Source organism: Lontra canadensis, unplaced genomic scaffold (assembly GCF_010015895.1).
Source record: "Lontra canadensis isolate GAN:19392208 unplaced genomic scaffold, GSC_riverotter_1.0 scaffold105, whole genome shotgun sequence".
NCBI lineage: Eukaryota > Metazoa > Chordata > Mammalia > Carnivora > Mustelidae > Lontra > Lontra canadensis.
In genome coordinates this window covers 6281782-6304311 of record NW_022631099.1, presented here as the reverse complement: position 1 = coordinate 6304311, position 22530 = coordinate 6281782, and the positions used below count along the sequence as shown (strand labels likewise).

General features: G+C 39.3%; 1 long non-coding RNA gene across 1 annotated transcript; it reads right to left on the bottom strand.

The window, feature by feature from the left end:
* Window positions 1-896: 896 nt before the first annotated feature.
* LOC116855703 lies at window positions 897-6871 on the bottom strand. The gene is made up of 3 exons (XR_004380421.1): window positions 6843-6871; window positions 4484-4743; window positions 897-1323 (listed from the first exon to the last, which is right to left on the bottom strand). It is a non-coding gene; the product is annotated as an uncharacterized LOC116855703 (long non-coding RNA).
* Window positions 6872-22530: the final 15659 nt, after the last annotated feature.

Here is a 22530-nt window from a genome sequence, read left to right as displayed (position 1 = left end):
TATTGACCTTTTTTAGACAAAACCATAAAACGTAGCCTGTAGACTCTAAAAAAAAATAGCAATTTCATAACCACCTTCATCTATTTAAAAAAATGAACAAGCTCTTGTGTAACAGTTAACATTTTTCTTTTTCTCCGAGAACTAATAGTTTCATTTCACTTCCCCCACAGAACTTTAAGCTCATGTAATATACTTTGATGCTTGAAAATCCTTTATTGATCATATTTATCCACTACAAAAATATGTACATAAATTGACTTTTAAATTTTGTTTGTAATTCCTAGGGCTATACGGTTCTAAGTATTAAAAAGTATTTCTTCTATATGGAGATATCATTTTTATTATTACTAAGCCATGCATTAAAACAAGATGGATACATTACAAATTTTGATAAATATTTATTAAGCAGAAATAATATAATCATATTGGAAATGTATTTTTAATGAGATATATCCATGAAGCTGTTTATGTTTCTGGGGATGATTATGACTAATTACATGAAAGAAAGAGGATTTGGTATCGATTCTATTCCTTTTGTTTGTTTATCTGTCTTTATAGATATCAAATGCTTAGACAATTTGTCCACAGAAATAAGTATATAGAAATGGAAGCTTCTTTTTTAACCATTGTTACTCAAGTTATTATCACAACTGAATTATCACACAATCATCTAGCATAATAAAATATTTTTAATGTTTTGATTATCCTTTTATTTGGTGCCCTGGAAGTTTTTCATGTGAGTGCAATGCACCATAATAAGATTCTCAGTGGGCAAAATTGTTTTGTTTTTTTTTTTCATTTTTCATGGAAAACAGGAAACTATGACATAAAAAGGAGAAATTCCAGGAGACTTCTCAGTTAAAAAATATTAGAAGAATTCATATGGTAGTTGATCCAAAACCAAATTTGTTTATGTATCTTTTGGGAAAATATTTATAAATCTTCAGAGATATAGATGCTTCAGGTTAAAGACCACTGGCTTCGAGGATCAGATAACCCTCCACTCAACTTCAGAGGCTAATAATATCCTTGGTTTCCTTCCAACCTGCTGACATCCTAAGGTGGGGAGAAAAGCCTTCTGGGTGGGTGTTGCTCAAACTTCCCTGCCTTTCTTCAGGCTGAAGGATTTCCCACCATGATTCTCCAAACCATGCATCAGTGCAGAAAGAGGTCCTCTGCTGGGAATTGAATACCAGGAAGGGAACGGTGAAATGAGGTCAGGTGGAATGAGAATGGATTGCATCACTTGATCTTGGAGGTCAAGGGAAGCTTAGTTGAAAAAGTGACATATGATCTGAGATGTAACAGATGAACAGAAGTCAACTGGGCCATGAGAGGAAGTAAGAGAGGGAGAACATTTTAAGCAAATCCATGCATGGAAATGAACCGTGGAAGGAAAGATCATGAGGGGTCTTGTAAATTAGGGGAAAGAGGGCATATTTTCTTCTCAGTGCAATGGAAAACCATCAAATGTTTTCTTTTTAATTTTTTTAAATGTAAGTATAGTTGACACACAGTGTTATATTAGTTTAAGGCATAAAATGTAGTGATTCCACAACTGTGTGTAATATGTTCTGTTCACCACAAAGGTAGCCACCATTAGTCCCTACACAATGCTAATACAACGCCACCGACTACGGTCACCCATGCTCTGCCTTTCATTCCCATGACTCATTCATTCCGTAGCTGGAAGCCTGTATTTCCCACTCCTCTGCCCTCGTTTTGTTCATCCCTCTGCCTCTTTCCCCCTTCTGGCAACTGTGAGTTCATTCTCTGTATTTATAGGTCTGATTCTGCTTTTTGTTTGTCTACTCGTTTGCTTTGTGTTTTAGATTCCACATATGAGTGAAATCGTACGGTATTTGTCTCTCTTGGTCTGACTTACTTTACTTTATGTAGTACTCTCTCTGTCCACCCTCGTGGTCACAAATGGCAAGATTCATCCTTTTGATGACTGTAATATTTGTGTGTGTGTGTGTGTGTGTGTGTGTGTGTGTGCCACATGTTTATCCATTTATCTATCTATAGATACTTAGATCACTTCCATATCTTGGCTATTGTAAATATTGCTGCAGTAAACATAGGGGTGCGTATTGAATGGTTTTAAAGGAGGGACTGACATGATCAGATTTTTCATTTCACTAAGGTCACTCTGGACTACTGGTGGCCAAGCCCCATAAAGAAGCACAAATCCAGAAAGGAGGTAGACTGGCCAGCCCAAAGCGAAGAAGGACTTTCTCCTCCTCCATTCTAGACAGCAGACCTTGTTTTATGCAACCTAAGCTCATTGCTTAACTCTTTGCAATACCTTCACACTGAATCCCAGCCCCTTGTCTTCCTCTGTCTATGTACTCTTTAGTCACTTCTCCACAAACCTGTCTGTGAATGTATATTTTCTTTTCTGGTCCCAGAATAGGACTTCACTCATACCTGAGCCCTGAGGGTATTCCAAGTCTGGAGATGACCCCCTGGCTCTCCTTCCCCTTTCACTCTGGCCACAGACCTGCAGCCAACTGCTGGGGCTTCTACAGATTGACTCCCAAAGCCTACTGGCTCCTCATCTATTGCTGGCCTATGCATGGGTATCTGAGAAAACCACTTTTTATAAATTTCTAAGCTATGAAACATTTATAATTGGAAATTAAGATTCTGAAGGTGTCATACAGACCTCCATCTCCATATCTTTATCTCTATTCCCCTCTTTCTCTATCACTTTACACACACACACACACACACACACACTGCCCAGAAATGGATTTCTGTCTCCATAAGAGATAGATAAAAATGATCAAACACCCATTGTACACCCAGAGCTCTGTGAAAATCCCACAACTTCCTCAGAGACCTCTGGGCTACCATTCCCACTGAACTCCAGTTTGGGGTACCCCCACCCTGTAGGGTTATACCCCACTCATTCTGCACCTACCCACACAACTATTTTAAATTCTCATCTAATTAGATTAGTGCAAAGTGTATGGGTATATAAAAATCCTTGCTGATAATTCTAGGAAGATGCAGGGATTTACATGATAGCAACACAAACAGCTTCAAGTTGATTTTGAATAGGTCAAGTTCCTGAAAATTACTAAAATTCTAAAACCTAAACGCCACGCTCCTATCTTATTCCTTATTGTTTGGCATACTTTTTGTCTTGACAGATTTCTTTCCTTTTTCTCTTTTCCCAAACCAAATTATTGATCTGTTCCTTTCTTTGATAATTATTATGCCTGATGATATACAAATTTGGGTCTCATCTTTTCCAGATCCCCTTCTTTCCTTTCAACAGCTGGTGTGAGCTGTTAAAAAAATAAATATTTCAACCCATTACATATATGATCATATAGTCAATATGGTACATATGATATACTTCATAATGTAATGTAAGACAACATAGTATCTTGGCTACATGACCATATTATATCCCCAATGAATGATTTACAGCTCCAAGAAACTACGTACATTAATAAAAATAATTGTGAAATGTGTATTTGACTATTAAAAACTCCTTTTGGGGGGCACCTGGATGGCTCAGTGGGTTAAAGCCTTTGCCTTTGGCTCAGGTCATGGTCCCAGGGTCCTGGGATCGAGCCCCACGTCAGGCTCTCTGCTCAGCGGGGACCCTGCTTCCTCCTTTCTCTCTGCCTGCCTCTCTGCCTACTTGTCATCTCTGTCAAATAAATAAATAAACAAAATCTTAAAAAAAAAACTCCTTTTGGATAGAATGATGTTCTGGGTTAAACTGCTTTAATGTTTTATAATATATGATGAGAAAAATGCCAGATTCATGGAATGTGGATTGGTATTAAATGGCAAAATAATATATTGTAGAGTAAGTCTGGGATGTCTGGGGTTGGGGGAAGAAATGTGATTTGTTTTCTTTCCTGCAAAACTTCCTCAAGTCCTTATTATGTCACATGAGGATGATTACAAATGTCTTGATATGATATACAAAATTTTCCAAACACATCTGACCACAGAACACTTTTATCCAAAGCACATTGCTCCCTAGAGTTCTGCAAACACTCCTCAGAAAACACAGTAACTGGAGAATTGCTCAAATTGTATCTACTTCCTAATCCCCTGGGATTCCCAGCCCCCACCTAAACCTGTTAGCAAACCCCCTTTCTTGGCAAGAATACCCATCATTCTTTCTTCTACCTTCAAGTCATCCTTTCTGGCTGCTTCCAGGGCAAAAACATTTGGTCCAAGTTCCAGTGATTTAGATTGATAATCTCTGTGTATTAAAAGCCCGTTCAAAACATGAAGTAGACTCAGCAAATAACTTTCTAGAGAAAATTGAATTGAATTGGATAATTTGAGCTCCTTATGAGTAGGACTCAGATCTTTGTGGCCCCCTTATGGTAAGCACTTAGTAAACAGCTGTGAAATGAATGAATAATACTAACACAGAAATGTCTACCCTTTCTCTAGAGCAGAAAATAAGACATTGCATGAGTTTACATAATGTTGTTTGGGGACTGACCTTACAGTATTTAATGCAAATTTTCATTGGTGATCCCATTCTCCACGCACCATCAAACCAGTCTTGGCATCTGTCAACATCACGGCCTTGCAGGACATCATTCCGGTACTCCCACATCTTTCTGATTTCTTAGAAGTTACTTTGCCTTTGACCTGTTTACACCCTGTCCAAGTTCTAGGTAAATGATTCAGGATATTCCTTCTCCATTTTTTTTTTTCACCAGTTCTTGGTCAACTAGGATGAGGAGTTTGAGAGCTGAACTGAGGAAGTAAAAATGTAACTTGGACGTCTGAAGAAAACCACTTGAGTTTCTAAATGCATTGACTTTCTCGAGTTACAGTAAAAAGGGAGAAAAGCACATCTTGGAAACTGCTGTGGATGCACATTTGTACTTTGGAGCCCTCCACCCCAAGAAAGTCATGCAATGCATTTCCCAGAAGAGTGAAGATAGAACAACATGAAAGGGGTCCTCCTGGGCCAAAGCCGAGTGCCCTCTCTTAGGTCTTCAGTTGGGTGAGTTTCTTCTCCTCTAGTCTGCTTAAAAAAGCATTTCATTCTTGAACAGAAATTGTCTGGACAGGGACCCTCTGCCATGACTGCTCAGTATCTGGTTTTGGGGCAGAAATGGGGATCACTATCACTTTGCCAAATAGGTGTCTCTGGAGACATCCTCATCTTTTCCAACTGAATCTTACCACATTCTCTCCAAAGCTGAGCCAAGCCTTCTAATCGTTTTCCCTCTCCTTGGCCATCTTTGGACAACTGTCGGTAGCCATGTTCATGGGAGGTTGCAGAAGGAAGAAAATATAAGTATTTCCCTGAGGACCTCAGACCTGCTTTCTACCAAGAAGATGACTATTGAGACTTGGACCTCCACAGGACCTCCACAGGACCTCCTGTGAATGTTGGGTTCTTTCCCCTCTATCTCTGTCTGAGAAGCAGAATATACAAGAACATGAAATTTAGTCAAACAGACCTTAGTTCAATGCAGGTTCCATCATTTCCCAGGAGACACTAGAATGTTCCAGATACAGTGGCCAGTGATAAGTTTACAAAGATAAGACAAAGCTCTGATCTCAAAACGTTTCCAGTCTAGTGGGAAATGAAGGGATATGAGAAGATGTTTTATAATAACTATGATAAGAATATTTCTGAGGAAGACATCAATCTAGATTAACTTCATCTGTGATACTCAGGAGATCTAGACAGAGATGGGAATGTTTTAAGTGGGTTTGAAGTATAAGTAAGAATTTTAGTAAGACTTTGCTATATTTTTCTACAAGAACAAAATCCTCTAAATATAAACGGAAAACACAATAAAAGTTTATTCCCTGCAGAGTTTACTTCTCCACAGAGTGACCTAGGTTTCCAGACTACATGATTTCATTGGTTCTACTATTCCCTAGGACCTCAGAACCCTTCTTCTTCATTGTCACTGGATCCTCTCCCTCTGTATAATGAAGACACAGAGTCTTTCAAGCTCTGCCTCTCAAGTCTCTCAAGCTCTGGACAATGAAGACATAGACCTCTCAAGAGGTTTTAGGGCCCAGTCAAAAATTACCTCACATCACTGCTATCCACTTTACACTAGACAGAAAGTCGTGGCGCCACTTCACTGCAAAGGAAGCTGGGAAATGTAGTTCTCCTGTATGCCCAAGGGAGTGGAAAAATGAGTCTGGTTAATTCATAGTACTGAGAGTGCCAGAATAGGAGAAGGGAGAGATCTTTCATGGGAGAGGAATGGGGATCTAGCTCTGGCAATATCAGGCAGGTGGTCACTCAATAGGAGCACTAAGTGGAACCTTTTTTTAAGAAAAGTATATTTGGAAACCACTCAGGAAAATTAAAGGCAGAGATTTGAGATTTTAAGCAATAAGGTTGAAAAAGAATAAAATGACATGAAGATTCACAGACCTGTACCCCTAGGGCTAATAATACATTACATGTTAATTTAAAAAAAAAAAAAAAAGCAAAGAGTAAAATGAAAGTTGGTCTGCCGTCAGATGGGACACAATATCCAACAGGGGTCAGCTCTGCCCAAACCAACTGAGCCACGCAGGCAGCCTCAGCTCTGCCCTAAAAAATATATACATTTGTCCTCCATTCCCTGCACAAAGGGACAAGTCCCCAGAAAAGCTCCCACAAGGAGGATTTGAGCTATTTAAAAACATGAACTTTTCCCTTTTCCCTTTTCCTTTCATATGTATAGACAGACCCCAACACCAGAGACCCAAACCTTCAAGTAGACCCATACCCCTCAGGGCAGTGACTTTCAGTCCTGCCCTGAATCCCAGGCAAACTGCCCACACTATTGTGAACTAAAGAATCCAACCCATGAGTCAAAGATACAGATAGTTACCAGGTGGGTCCAGGATATTGGATTCAGAGGAGAGAACTTTGAAGAACAATGGAAGTGTGGTTTGAGATATAGTTCAGGGACCTGCATAGGAGAATTCTAAAAGAAGAAGACCTTGGCAACCAGAGCTGATGCCTACTGTCTTCTCACCCATCTTTCGCAGGTTTTGAGATCAGATATGCTAACGGACTCTAATTTCCAAACAATCAGTCCAAGAGAATGTATTTTTTAAAATTTAAATGATTTTTTACCTTAATTTGTCTTGATAAATTATTATAAAAGCCACAAAATTTCATGTAATCCAAAACAATTTGAAGTTATGTAAAATCTCACCACTTAAAAATTGAGCATTAAATGAACATTTTCCTAGACACCTCTCTCTCTCTCTCTCTTTCTCTCTTTTAAGATTTTATTTGTTTCAGAGACAGAGAGTGTGAGCAGAGGGAGAAGAAGATGGGATGTGGGGGAAGAATCTCAAGCCAACTCCACAGCAAGCATGGAGCCCAATGTAGAGCTCCATTTCATGACCCTGAGATCATGACCTGAGCTGAAACCAAGAGGTGGATGCTTAACTGATTGAGCCACCCAGGCACCTCCTAGACTTCTCTTTATACATAAAGGTAGATGGATGGTTGGATGGATGGAAGGAAAAGAGGGGGGAGGAAGAAAGAATAAGAATATATTATAAAGGGGGCATCTGATGGCTCAGTCAATTAAGTGTCTAACTTCAGCTCAGGCCATGATCTTGAGGTCCTGGGATCGAGACTCATGTCAGGCTCCCTGCTCAGCAGGGAGAAGCATCTCCCTCTCCTTCTAACCCTCCTCCCCAGTTGTGCTCTCTCTCTCTCTCTCTGTCTCAAATAAATAAAAAAAATATTTCTTTAAAAGAACATATTATAATGGAACTATATGTCCCAGTGCAGTATTTTTATACTTTAAAAAAAGTAATGATATTTATTGATAATTCAAAACACACATACACACACACACACACACACAACTTCAAAGAAACGGTTTACAACTCATCCCTCATGGTGATAGGAATTCCTTCACCTAAGGAAGTCTCCTTAGCCACTGAAGCCACCATGCTACTCATCACTCCTCAACCTTTCTTAATTTCTTCATTGACCAAACATTTATTGAAGACCTATCATGAGCCAGGCATTAGGCCAGTGTAGGGAAAAAGCAGTGAGCAAGACCAACACAATCCCCATCCCCATGGAACATGGGTGCAGAAGAGTATTTCTCAGAGTGGGATTCAACATCTTAGGGCATCTGGCTTCATGGCACAGTGTGAGATCCAGGAACCTGCATTTTCAACAGTTGTCCAGATGATTTGGATGTATACCTCAGTTTAAAACCACCCTGCTAGTAGGGCATTGCCCAAAAAAGGCATGACATGTACACATGATGGCCCCAAGACAGTAATCCAGATCAAGAGAAGGCGATGGGTCTGGCTGATGGAGCTACACATTTTGGACAAACCCATGGTGTGATTATGGGTCTCACTTAACTTACGGGCAGATCTAAGTTACCACTGAAATGAGGAGGACTTTTATTTATTTATTTATTTATTTTTTTCACAGAAAGCAGCCTCTTTGCAGGTAGTGGACTTTGGCAAATATTTAAGCAGGTTACATCCTTTGCATAACCTAGTGGACACATTTTCAAGAATTTTGATGCAGAAATGTTAACCCCAATTTCTATGAATATCTGCCACCCATGACTTCTTTGTTCCCTGACAAATGTCATGAGGACTTAGAATCTTCAGACAAAGATTCCCAGAGGATGAAACAGTGAATGCCTAAGGATGAGAGTCAACTTCCTGCTAAAAACTGAGTGTCCCCCTTGAAAAAGGCAACCAAAAGATTTCTTTCTCCTTCGCTATTTGGCTGAAAGTTTCAGATCTACACTCTAGGTGCAAGAGAGGTTATTACACAATAGGGACCCTGAGACCAGGTGAAGAAAGGTCTAAGGGAGAGGAACCTGTGCTTTCCACATTTAAATGCCACTGCCTAGCAAATGACAGGAGACCAGGTGGGAATCCGCTCACAGGATTCATGCAATTATGTAAATTGAATGAATACACTATTTGGAAAATATATAATATTCAGATGGCAACATTCAATTTTTAATCACCCTCCAGCCCTTTAAAGATACGGTTTGCTAAAAACTAATTATAAATATTATTTTATAAAATGCTGAAGCCATGGGGGTCTGCTTAAACCTCTATTACATAATAACATTTATTATTTCAATGAGTGAGTGAATGAATGCTCGAGAAAATAAAATTAAAAGACTGGAAATTGGCTTTTAAAAATCTCTGAAATGTTAAAATAATTATCACAAACCCAAGGCCTTTTTCCATGCTAGCCTATAATCTTTGTGTATACATATTACAACGAGATTTAGTGTCTCATTTTTTTTAACTGATATTAGGTTAGGCAGAAGAAAAGTTTAGTGGGTTTAGACTCTAGGAAAATAAATAGTAATTGCCACAAGGGAGGTTTAACTGATAGCCCGATAATGAGGAAAAAAGAAAAAAAAATGAAAAAAAAAAACTAACAACAACACAGTTTTAAAATTCTAAAAACACAGATTTCTGGAGACATTCCATATAGAGACAAGCAGCCCTAAATGCACAATACAAAGAAATAATTAATATTCATACCAATGACTTCAGGTTAACAAGAAGGTTTAGGGATCCATCCATCTATTCCAACTCAAAAGATGGGGAGATATATGATACAATTAACATTTCCTTCATGGTTAGTTTTTTTAAGTTTTGGTATTTTATGGGTTTGGCTTCTATCATGGGTAAAATTCACTTGGCCAGAAAACCTCTTGATCCAATGACTAGAGTTGCCAGATTTAGCAAATGAAAGTACAGGGTGTGCAGTTACATTTGAATTTCAGATAAACAATGAAACACTTTTTGGTATAAATTTATACTGCATCCAATATTGGGGACATACTTATGTCCCATGCAATATTTGGGACACACTTATATCAAAGGAAAAAAAAGTTGTTTACTCGAAATTTAAATTGAATCGGGTGTCCTGTGTTTTATCTGGCAACCCGACCAATGACTCAAAAGGAACCTGGTGATGCATCTCAGGGTTAGTACATTCTGGAATTGTTGCACTTGAGAAAGCCTGGCTGATTCTACAAGTCAGTTCGATCCAGCTTTTCAGAAGGAATCTGTAAACTTTAGGACAAAATAACTTCTTAGGATAATAAGCTTCCTCTGAAAGTCTCAGGTCAAGTGAGATCAAGGCTTGAGACATACCTGCAGGCGGTTTGCAAATAGAGTAAGTTCTAGGGAAGTAGGTTTTAAGGAGTAAGTTCACTCCCTAAGGCCCCTGGCAAATTCACCTCCACAGAACTGAGCTCTGTGGTGAAGCAGTTGGGTTGTACTGAAGGGAGCTGTGGGAAAGGGGGTCATGAGCTCGTTTCTAAAGCTGCTACAGAATATTGAGAATCCTCAGTCCTCTGTTTCCCTCCTCTGGGTCTACCGCTCCTACACTTCTCCCTTCTCTGGAACTTTCCATCTTAGCCCTATTTCTGTGTTTCTGTAATGGTCTGTGTTATTCTCCGCAATATTGTGATTTATAATAAATGATACATTTTTGGTCTTCACCCCCATTTCTGACACAGATCTCCTAAGACCCTTGGAATTTCCTAAGTGATGAGAGTGATAAAGGTGTCTTATGTTAATAAGGTGACTTTTGGACCTCAGGGAAGGATGAGGACTGGTTGCCAAGAGAACCATCCAGGTGACTGGAGGATTGTAACTTTCAGTCCCACCCCCAGGCCTCCTGGGCAGGGAGGGGAACTGCAGGTTGAGTTGATCACTAATGGCCAATGATTTAATCCACTGTGCCTACATAATGAAGCTTCCCTAAAAACCCAAAGGACAAGGTTGGGAGAGCTTCTAGGCTGGGTGAACACATGGAGGTGCTGGAGAGTGGTGCTCCTGGAGAGGGTACAGAAGCCTGGTGCCCCTTCCCTGTACCACACACACAAACATACACACACACACACACAAACACACACACAGAATTGGGTCCAGAACCCCAAAAGCTTCTCTCCCTAGGTTCAATAAAGGATGGGGAATGTATGTTTTAACTTTATCTTCCCAGGGATTGAACACATAATATGTGTTTGCCTTGATGGAAGAGAGGTTGGATGGAAGGACAATACTGTTGAAAATATTCCACTGAGTTCCTGGAGAGGAAAAAATTAGCTCTTCTTCTTGTACAAGAACAAATATAGTCCCTTTATTCATAACAGCCCAAAACTGAAAAAGTCCCTGTGTCCTCATTATTGGTAAACACTGGTGTATTAACCCAATGGAATACTACTTAGCGATCAAAAGTAATAAACCACTAAGGCACACAATCCAAAATATTATGGCAAGGGATAGAAACCATACAAAGAGTACATAACATATGATTCCGTTTTTGAGGCTATCCAAACAGACAAAACTAACTTGGGGCAGAAAAATACAGGAACAAAGTTTGGGAGGTGGAAGGAGTGGGGATTGATTGGGAAGGGTCACGAGAACTTTCTGGGAGATGAGGCTGTTCTGCCCCCTTGATAGTTACTTAGATCGCCTACAGGCATAAGCCTTTGTCAAAACTCAATCAATGTACATTCAAGATTTGTATGTTTCATTGTAAGTAAATTTTACCTTATAGGAAGAAATACCTGTAAACAGATATCAAAATCTGGTTATGTGCAAATGTATTTAGGGCGAGTGTAGTGATAGCTGCAATTTGCTTTAAAATACATCCAAAAAGCCAAATGGATTGATGGCTGGATAGAGGAATACCCAGATGGAAGACGAAGCAGGCACTGTAAAATATTAATGACAGAATCCAAGCAGTGAGCCTATAGGTGTTCCCCAGAAAATCCTGTCAATTTTGCTATCATTCTGAAATTTTTCACAATCAAATGTTGACATAAAAAGAAACTTCTGATTCACATCATGGTCTAACTGCTTCACTCGAGAAAGAACTCTGAAGTTCTTGGGATATTTGAGAAGCTTTCTTTGGGAGAGCAGTTACCTCCGAGGCATTCTGGGGGACTGGTCCCTCTCTGACAAGCCGCACTGGGTACAACCGGTGAGAATTCTACTCCGGTTATCTTCCATCACCTTGTCCATTCCTGCACTTTCTCCCCTGAAAACCCTGCCTTTTCAATTCAAAATAGGAAGATGCCCATCCCTAGTACTTTCTTCCCTTCCTCTTGTACCAGCCTCCTCACGGGTCTTTGACTTTTAACCCTTTAGTGTCTGGCTGAAGGAGCCGGTGTCAGCCTCATTAAGAGTTGATCAGAGACGCCAGACTCCCAGGGTTCACCGGACCTCAGCAGCTCCCTCCTGCAGAAGCGGTGGCCTAAGCACCACTCTCAGGACCCATTTCTGCAGCTGCTGAAGAAGAGCATTTATTGCGGTGAAATTTAGGCCCAAGGGGAACTCGAACATCATGCCCAGGATTAAAAGCGACATGGGACCCAGGATTACAAAGCTGGCTTCCAGAGAAAGGAGCAAGGTGATGCTTTCAAGTCTGTCAGATTCAGAAAAACTGCCTGTGGAATTCCATCTGGGAAAGGTCCGGAGACTTCTCAGTGTGATCAGTCCAAAGAAGAAAGACGGAGAGAGATGAGGATAGGGAATCCCTTTTAATAACAAAACAAAGCAAAATGTCACAGATGCCCTGTAAAGCGAAGAGAGGAGGGAGGAGGGATCCGTCCTATCCTGTTCGGTTGGAAATGTCTGTGACTTTGTGTCACCTCCTGGCTTTAGGATGTGGGAGATACATCATCGCTGAAAGCCTCACTCTTCAATTGCAGGGTCACCCCAGCCAGGAAGCTGCAGGAATCAAGGAGCTATGATGCTGGGTATTCCAGCCTTCATGTCAGGAAGTCTGGGTCCAGTGACCTTCTACTTAGAAACAGATACAAACTCTACCCACTGACACAAGGTGGGGAAGTGTGTTCCTCATCACCGAAAATATTCAAACTGACACTGGACCAGATATGAGGGATCACTAAAGACAGTTAAAAGATAGAGTGGTTTTATGGGCTGAATTATGTCCCCCACTCCCAAGTTCATATGTTGAATTGCCAACCCCCAATATCTCATAACAGAATGGTATTTGGGAATAATCTTTAAGGGAGTACTTACATTAAGTGATGGCATTAGTGTGAGGTTCTAGTCCAATATGACTGGTATCCTTACATGAAAAGTGGGAGACACCGGGGCCACATGCACAGACAGATGACCAATGAAGAACAAGTAAGAGGGCCATCACCTGCACACCAAGGAGAAGGGCCTCAGAGGAAACCAACCGTGCTGGCACCTTGATCTTCCAGGCTCCAGAGCTATGAGAAAACAAATTTCAGTTATCTAAGCCCCCTAGTCTGGGTTATTTTGTTATGGAAGCTTGAACAAACTAAGGGTAGATGGTTTTCCAACTTCCATCTTTGCATGTAAGCTAGGTGATGGAAAGATCGTTGACTTGTTCACTAGAAGATTCCAAACACCTATCATAGCCCTTGATGGAGAGTAGGCCTTCTGTAAATAACTGTTGAGTGAATGAATCTTATTAGATTTTCTGAAGAGTCCTGTGTTGACTGGAAGTTCACAGCCAAGCACAGTGTCTTTTAATCTTACACATTGGACCTTGCTATAGTTTTATTACATTTATTATATATAGCATGTCGCATTTTTCTGGTTTGATTTTAGAAAATGTGGGACATACAGGCATTAAAAGAAAAAATAAGTCTTCTGAAATCACACCCCTAAGATGTAACTATTGTGAACATTTGGATCACTTTTGTCATTCCTAAAAATATATACATACGTAAGTTTAAGACAAATTATAAATACAATATTTTTTCTTTTTTTCACAGAAGGTTGTAATATATTTTCCTATCATATTATATATTTTCTCAAATAGGATCTGTCAGGTATGCATATTTATTCTATGTAAGAGCGGAGTATTGTTTAATCATCTAAAAATTGAGTTAAGTACAACAGAAAAAATGAAATAAATTTACAAGTTCAAAAAAATGTTAATTTTTGAAATCGCATTTAGGGAAGCAATGTATTTTCCCATGTTTTAATTGACTATTTGAGCAGTCCCTCCTTTATTTTATTTTATGACTTTTCTATTGTTTTATGTCTAGAAAAAATTTCCCCATCTCCGAAACAGTTAATTAATCACTTCTATTTTCTTTGGGGACATTTCCATTACCAAACCAATACATGCTCATGATACAAATTTTGAAAATACATAAGAGTTAGAAGAATAAAAAAGTCGTGTCTAATACTCTGACCTTCTATTGTTTTCTTTCCCATCAATTTTCAGTGTATATTTTTACGTGTTTGTTATCATATCGTACCTATAAAATTTTATATGCTAATTTAAAATTTATCTATATGATTATAAAGAACATCTGATCACTGTATAAAATCTAAAGACTACACAGCATTACTTGGAGAAAATGAAAACAAGTAAATCTGATCCCCCAGGCAGAACCACTGTTAACATTTAGTATACAACTTCTCCTTCTAGTTTGTTGTATATATTTTTACACAATTGCAGATGTGCACTATGCACAAAATTGCCCTGATTTTGTTTTTTCATCTAAAATTAATACATACTCATGGTAGAAAACTGTGTATCCAAATGCATAAAATAGAAAATTAAAATTATGAATAATGGTGCCATTCAAGAGAATCATCATTAATAACTTTGCTTATTACCTTATAGAATAATATTCACATGTGTCCTTTGAAAGTAAAAAAAGAATATACATATAAATCATGTATATTTATATGTGATACACTTAAGACAATATTCATAGGTTTTCTACAAAAGATTGTAAGCTTAATAATTAGTATAAACTAATCAAGTCCGTTGATGTTTGTTGTTTTCATCTGTATTTTTAAAGTTCTCAACTTTGACCTCCATGTTACTGACTTGATTTTCTGCAGAGAAGTTCTACCCTCTACTCCTTCCAATGATGATTTTAATTATCTTTTTGCAAATTCTCTTCCTATGTAAACCAGCTCATCACCATTTTTTTCCATTTCTGTCTCATTTTTTTTTTTTCCATTTCTCTCTCTCTTGGTTTTCTGCTCATCATTCAGGATTTACATGAGAACTTTGGGGGTTTTTGAAATTTTCTCTGGTTTATTTGCTCTTGTTGTTTCGTAATTGAACTTTTAAAATTTTTTATCATTGTAGTTCATATGTAGTTTTAAGAAATAATGCAGAGATCCCATATACCATTTCCAGGTTCCCTCAATGGTAACATCTTGTAAAACTATAGTCCAGTATCACAACCAGGATACTGACATTGATACAGTCAAGATACAAAACTGTTCTGTACCCTTCTCGCTGCTTATACTCACACTTATCACGGTCACCCTCTCTTTGCCTCCCTTTGCCCCGACCCTGGTAGCCATTAATCTGTTCTGCATTTCTATAATTCTATCATTATAAGAATGTTATATAGGGGCACCTAGGTGGCTCAGTGGGTTGGGTCCTCTGCCTTTGGCTCAGGTCATGATCCCAGGGTCCTGGGATCGAGCCCCGCATTGGGCTCTCTGCTCCACAGGGAGCCTGCTTCCTCCTCTCTCTCTGCCTGCCTCTCTGCCTAGTTGTGATTTCTCTCTGTCAAATAAATAAAATATTAAAAAAAGAATGTTATATAAATGAGACAATGTGTTATACAACTTTAGGGGGTTCGTTTTTTCACACAACATGATTTCCTGGACAGTCAACCAAATAGTTTTGTGTTTCTACGTTTTGAGACATTTACATAAATGATACAAAATTTTGGTGAACACACCTTCCTGTGGTTCCCATAATCACCAATGCCTGGCATTCACACTTTCGTGTCATTCTTCTTGTACATGAGACCTGCACCTTGCTTCTAACCCATGAAATGAGGTAAAAAATGATGCAATATCTGTGATCATGTTTATGGGATTATGTAAGAGTGTAACACCATCTTGTTAGAGTCTCTTTATCTCTTGCTTTATTTTTTTTTAAGATTTTATTTATTTATTTATTTATTTGAGAATGAGAGAGACAGAGACAGAGATCATGAGCAGGGGGAAGGGCAGAGGGAGAAGGAGAACCAGAATCCATGCTGAGCACAGAGCCCCACACAGGGTTTGATCCAAGGACCCTGAGATCATGACCTGAGCTGAAACCAAGAGTCTGACATTTAACCAACTGAGCCCCCCAGATGGCCTCTCCCTTGCTTTAAAGAAGCAATCTGCCACAGAGCAGGTGGCTGTATTTGGAAGCCCATGTGGCAAGCCATCTTAGATGGCCTCTCAGAGCTAAGGGTGACCTGAGAAAATTGAAGTCCTCCATCCTACAGCCATAAGGAAATGGATTCGACAACATGCTAAGGGAGTTTGGAAGTAACTCCTTCACTGGTAGAGCTGCTGATGAGACCACAGTCCTCACTGAGACTAGGAATGTAGCTTGGTGACAAACTGAACCCAGGTAAGCCACGCCCAGACTTCTGGCCTCCAGATACTGTGTGACTATAACTGTGTATTACTTCAAGCCCTGAGTTTGTGGTAAAATGAATACCATAATCTATTGCAACTCATCTTTTTTCACTCAACATCGTTTTTAAGATTTGATATATTATACTGTATATATATTGATATATACAGTATATATGATATATATACTGTATATACAATTATATATACAATATATATAGTATATATATTGATATATTGTACTGCTTTATAGAATTTTAACATATACAAAACCACGACTTCTCATTCCACCATTAAAAAAGGATGTATCTTCACTTCTTAGACATTAAAAAAACAAGTGCTATAGAGAATATCTTTATACTTTCTCAGTACACACACAACAGCTTCTCTAGAAAAATGTATCTCAGAGTAAAGTCGCTGGGTCAAAATATATGTACATCTTTGACATTATTATGTATTGTCGATTTGTTCTCAAAATGGTTGTGGAATTTTGGCACAGGAGAGTTCCTGATTCTCTACATCTTCACCGACACTTGGTATGATCAGACTGTCATTTTTACTAATGTAATCTTGTGAAATGACTGCTTTTTGTTCCATATCATTAATTACAGTGAGGCTGAACTTTTCATGTGTTAATTGACCGTTCGGGATTACCTATTCATGTTCTTTGCTTATTTTTCTACTGATAAGTTTTCATTTATCTTATTGGTTTATAGAAGGGGAGGTGAACCATGAGAGACTATGGACTCTGAAAAACAATCTGAGGGGTTTGAAGCGGCGGGGGTGGGAGGTTGGGCGAACCAGGTGGTGGGTATTAGAGAGGGCACGGATTGCATGGAGCACTGGGTGTGGTGCAAAAACAAGGAATACTGTTATGCTGAAAATAAAAAAAAATAAAAATAAATTTAAAAAATAAATTAAAAAAAAGAAAGCTGCTTTGTATTCTAGATGTTTATCTTTTGAAAACAATGAATTGACATAAAATTCTCCTATTTTATAAATGATCTTTCAAGTTTGCTTATACACAGTACATTTTGTATCCTGTTAAAAAGTTTTCCTTCCCTCAAAGTCATAAAGATATTCTCCTACATGGCTTCTAAATCTTTTCAGGTTTGCTTTCATAATTGGGTCCTCATACACTTAGAATTTATAGTTTCAGTGAATAATATTCAAGCATGTAAAAGAAGAAAATCCTGCCACTTGCAACAACATGAATGAACCTGGAGGACATTATGCTAAGTGAAATAAGCCAGATAGGAAAGACACACATGTATGAGCTCACATATATATGGAACCTAAATACAGTTGAACTCTTAGAAAATAAAATGGTGGTTGCCAGAGGCAGGGAGAAATGGGGAGATGTTAGTGAAATGGTACAAACTTTCAATGATAAGATGGATACATTCTGGGAATTTAATATACAACACGGTGACTATACCATTAATAATAATAATAATATGATAATGTATTGTATGCTCCAAATTTGCAAAGAGCATAAATCTTAAGTGTTCTCAGCACCAAAAAGCAACACAAAACAAACAAAAACCACCCAAATGACTTTGTGAGGTGATGGATGTGTTAATTGGCTTGATTATGGTAATCATTTCACAATGTCTATATATATCAAATCATCACATTGTACACCTTAAATATACACAATTTTTATTTGTCAATCATGCCTCAATAAAGCTGGAAACTCGGGCCATTTATACAAGACATATATTCCTTGGATATCTGGCATAAAGCTATTTTGTGTGTGCATGAGAACATAAACTTTCCTAGAACTATTTCAACACAGCTACACAAACCTGGAGAGTCCAGTGGGGTATTACACTCACTGAATTGTTTTACATAGCATGTCATTGATTACCCTTCAACTTATTCTAAATAGGAGGATCCAAAGTTTGCCACCATTTTATAGATGGTAAAGAAGACACAGCCTAAGTGAAGGGCATTTCAGAGTCCATTTCCCTCACTCCTTGACCATATTGGCTCATTTCTGCTCTATTTTTTCAAAAGTCTATCTTCTTCGTGACCATGCTGAATTCTCTGATGACAGGTTAATGCTGCCCAGCTAGCAACTTGAAATGAAGTAATTTAAAAACCTGCATTCTAATACTGGGAGTTGCTCACTTTTGAGCCTATAACTAATTCAAAAGCAATTGAAGCCTCCTAAGGAGAGCCTGCTGTCGTGGGAAGCAATCCCCCGGGCTCCCGAGTGAAGCCCTGAGACAGGTTAACTCCATCAGGCAAATATGCAGGCAGGCAGGCTGTCTCCTGGAAGAAAGAGCCCAAAATAGAATAGAGATAGAGTTGATCACACCACCATCAGGCTATCCGATCAACTCCCTTAAAAATCTGTGCTCCTACAAAACAAGCTCACCCTGATGCATTGCACTGATCGCAAGCGGGACTTGTACACTGTGCATACATTTCTCAATAAATGCCAACAGAGCAGCACCTTTTAAGTGTGGGGCACCTGTTATGCACTGAACATGAGAAAACGTAACTGCTCTATAGTTTTGAGCAGCACACAGTCGTTTCTTTGAACATTAACAAAATGACGTCAGTGTGTCTGAGGCAGTGGCGGGCGTGTTTCTCCTATCAGTGTTGAGATGTCATGAGGGTGCACATGTAAAATAAAAATTACAACTAAACAGAAGTGTCACTGGGGCGCCTGGGTGGTAACAGTCGATAAAGGGTCTGACTGTTGGTTTCGGCTCAGGTCTTGATTATAGGGTTAGGAGATCAAGCTCTGCTTTGGGCTCCACGCTCAATGCAGAATCTGCTTGAGACTGTCTCTTCTTCTCCCTCTGGCTCTCATGGTTGTGCTCTCTCTCTCTCTCTCAAATAAATAAATCTTTAAAATAACCAATTAATTAATTAAAGTATCACTAACAAATTATACAAGAAGAACAGGAAAAAATGGCTCTGTCAGAGTAAATATGATGACTTACAAATAGGGGGATGCTAAATGGGATAATTCTCAATAGTTATGAAAAGTGGGAAAATACCAGCTGATTGGGGGATTTTGCTTCTCTGCAGTCTTTCATCCACATGGCGGGTTACTACCCCCAAGAAAAGGAAGGCAGAACAGTCAATAAAACTAAAAGACAACCTTCTGAATAGGAGAAGATATTTGCAAATGACATACCCGATAAAGGGCTAGTATCCAAAATACATAAAGAACTTACACAATTCGACACCTAAAAAAACAAATAATCCAATTTAAAATGGGCAGAAGACATGAACAGACATTTCCCCAAAGAAGACATCCAGATGGCCAACAGACACATGAAAAGATGCTCAACGTCACTTGTCATCAGGGAAATGCAAATCAAAACTACAAAGAGATGCCACTTCACACCTGTCAGAACAGCTAAAATCAAAACCGCAAGAAACCACAGGTGTTGGTGACAATGTGGAGAAAAGGGAATCCTCATGCACAGTTGGTGGGAATGTAAACTGGTACAGCCACTGTGGGAAGTGATATGGAGTTTCCTCAAAAAATTCAAAAGAGAACTACCCTGCAATCTGGTAATCACACTACCCAAAGAATATTTACCCAAAGAATAAAAAACACTCATTTGAAAGGATATATGCACCCCTATGTTTATTGCAGCATTATTGACAATAGCCAAATTATGGAAGCAGCCCAAGTGTCTAATAATAAATGAAAAAATTGAAAAGAGGTAGTGCATATGTATGTATATACAATGGAATATTATGCAGCCATATAAATAATAAACTTTTGCCATTTGCAACAACACGGATGGAGCTAGAGAGTATAATGCTAAGTGAACTAAGGCAGAGAAAGACAAATACTATGCTTCACTCATATGTGGAATTTAAGGAAAAAAACAAATGAGCAAAGGGGGGGAAAAAGAAAGAAGGAGAGGGAAACAAATCAAGAAACTGACTCTTAACTATAGAAAACAAACTGATGGTTACCAGAAGGGAGGTGGGTGAGGGGATGGGTGAAATAGGCGATAGCAATTAAAAAGGACACTTACCATGATGAGCACTGAGTAATGCAGCGAATTTCTGGAAAAAAGAAAAAGGAAGGCAGTTTCACAGCTCCGTTCCGAGTTTCAATCTAGACTTTAAAGCCCACACTGGATAGTCTTGAGAGGTAGATTTCCAAAAAGAGAAAAGGATTTTTCTCAGACTTCCCCAAACTAGATGTTTACATATCAGGAAGTAAAGCTTGGAAAGAATAAACATGCGGTAAATCTTGGGCAAACACAGACATAAAAATGGTGAAGCGAAATGTCTCCACACAGGAAGGATTAAGTCATCTGTGTGCTGGATGAGGGCACAAGAAAGTAAAGAGCACAAGGTGAAAGACTAACACCTCCCTCCCCACACCCTGGAGGAGGGGTAAACCCCAGTGGGCAGGAGCTGAAACACAAAGATGAGAATGTCTGATGTCATTCTCCCAACCCTACAAGGATGTATAGTGTCTCCACTATGTCCTTATACTGTCTTAAGAAGGAGGCAACAGGCTGGGGCGGGGTTGGGGGAAGGAGGTGGATAATAGAACCCTGACTGCAAGGGGTTAAGATCACAACTGAGTCATTGACCTAAACACAGAGAGATCAGATTTTAAACGGATGATATATCTTTGATGGGCAAGACAAAGGACTTTTCATCAAAAGAAGTCCTGGCAATTTGAAAGCAAGAGAGTGCAGTTGTAGAGATAGTTGTAAAGGTAGTTATGTTCACTTAAAGATAAGAAATGACGAATTTAAAAACCAAAGTTGGATGTTGGAAATTTTGGTGCAATAGCGGAGCTCTTTGATGTTATTATGGCAAGGGACCCTTAAGGTATCTGGATACTTGACCTATCAGAACATCCCTTCCTTTTTTCCAGAACAGATGTACCCAGGATCATAAGAGTAGGTGGGAAACCCATTTCTTGGCCTTAAATCACAAACCAGAATCACATTAACCGGTGCTGGGTCAGGTGGAGAATACTTTAAGGAAATAATTAGTTCTAATTGGTTTCACATTTAACCACATCACTGGGATGCAACAAAAGGTGACCAAAACACTTGGAAATTCCCAAGAGAGTGTGCATCAGTTCCCAGTGCCCAGTGCTGAGTTAGTCCAGGGTCAACAGAGGCAGTGACTCTCTCTGGCTGTCATGTATGATGCAGGGAGGGAGAAGGCTGTGACAGTGAGAACACATGTGACAAAGCAGACAATAGGGCCATAATGGAAGCTCCTGATTCATGGAAGTGTAAGAAAGCCAAGCCCCCTCCTTAGAACTCATCTAATGCACCATGACTCCATGCACCATTGTTTCCAAAGATATCCCCTGCTCCTCTGCTAACTGAATGTGTATTTTTCCCCCATCAAGAGGAGGAGTTCATTTCCCCTACCCCTGAGTCAGGCTGGTCTTAAGATAAATTTGACACATAGAATGTCAGCGAGACAGATACTGTGCATGAGCCCAGCCCAAGCCTCAATAGCTCTCACACTTTCTGTCTTTATGCTCCTGGGACCACCATGTAGACCACCAGTCTAACCTACTAAAGGTGAAAGTCCACATACAGATAAACCAGGTCATACCATAGTAAATAGTGAACACCAAACTCCAGACTTAAGAATGAGGTCCTCTTATAGACCCCAGCCCCACTGAGCCCTCAACTGAAGGAAGTCACTTGTGTGAGCCCTGTTGAAGCCAGCAGAGGAACTTCCCAGCCCATATACAGAACTATAAGAAAAAATAAGTTGTTCTTGTTTTAAGTCACTAAGTTTTAAGGTGTTTGTTAGGTAGGAATAGATAAATAAAACACATAGCCAACATGGTCTGTTTCTCCTACCAGACTGGTGCCATCAGCATCTTGGATTCTGGAGGCTAATAGCCCCAGCAGAGCTAGGAAGATACATGGGAGAGGATACAGCAAAGCAGCAACCACCATCTAGGACATCAAGCAGGGACAGATTGAGGACTAACCAACTGATGCTGATCCCCTGGGTTTTGTACTGGAACAAACTCAAGCTTCCCTTTCACTTTACTTGTTGACAAGGGCAAAGAAAGGGACACAAGCCTGGGTGTCAGGACCTGTGGGTTCTAATTACTCACTGTGACCTTTAGATGTAGCACGTAAGCCACCTGTGCCTCAGTGTCATCACCAGCAGAATGTC